A 704-nucleotide genomic window follows, 5' to 3' on the forward strand; every position below is an offset into this window, starting at 1 on the left:
GGCAAGTACTGGACTGCAGCTAAGCCCCCGAGTGGGAGGGTTGCTCTCCACTCGGTAGGATTTATTTTTGAAACTTAGGCGAGTACTGGACTGCAGCTAAGCCCCCGAGTGGGAGGGTTGCTCTCCACTCGGTAGGATTTTTTGAAACTTAGGCGAGTACTGGACTGCAGCTAAGCCCCCGAGTGGGAGGGTTGCTCTCCACTCGGCAGGATTTTTTTGAAACTTAGGCGAGTACTGGACTGCAGCTAAGCCTCCGAGTGGGAGGGTTGCTCTCCACTCAGTAGGATTTTTTTAAACTTAGGCGAGACGGATTCGCAACTAAGTCACCCACTTGGGGATTGAGAGCATATAAAAAGAATAACAATCATTTATGAGATTGTAAAAACTGTGTCGCGGGGTTACCGAGTGGTGATGAGGTGACCAACCGATTGACGAGGCCCGGAGCGGTCAAGTGGTGATGAGGTGACCAACCGATGCGAGGCGTCCGAGTGACGTAGACGCGTCCCGCAGAGTGGCGACGCGCGGAGCGTCCGGATGATGTAGACGTGTGCCGCGGAGTGACGATGCGCGGGGCATCCTGGTGAAGTAGAGGCGCGTGCTGCAGTGGCAACGAGTGAGGCGTCCGAGTGACGTAGACGCGTCCCGCTGAGTGGCGACGCACGGAGCATCCGGATGATGTAGACGCGTGGCCCGGAGTGACGATG

The sequence above is a fragment of the Triticum dicoccoides genome, chromosome 1A, assembly GCF_002162155.2.
Source record: "Triticum dicoccoides isolate Atlit2015 ecotype Zavitan chromosome 1A, WEW_v2.0, whole genome shotgun sequence".
In the NCBI taxonomy this organism is placed as follows: domain Eukaryota; kingdom Viridiplantae; phylum Streptophyta; class Magnoliopsida; order Poales; family Poaceae; genus Triticum; species Triticum dicoccoides.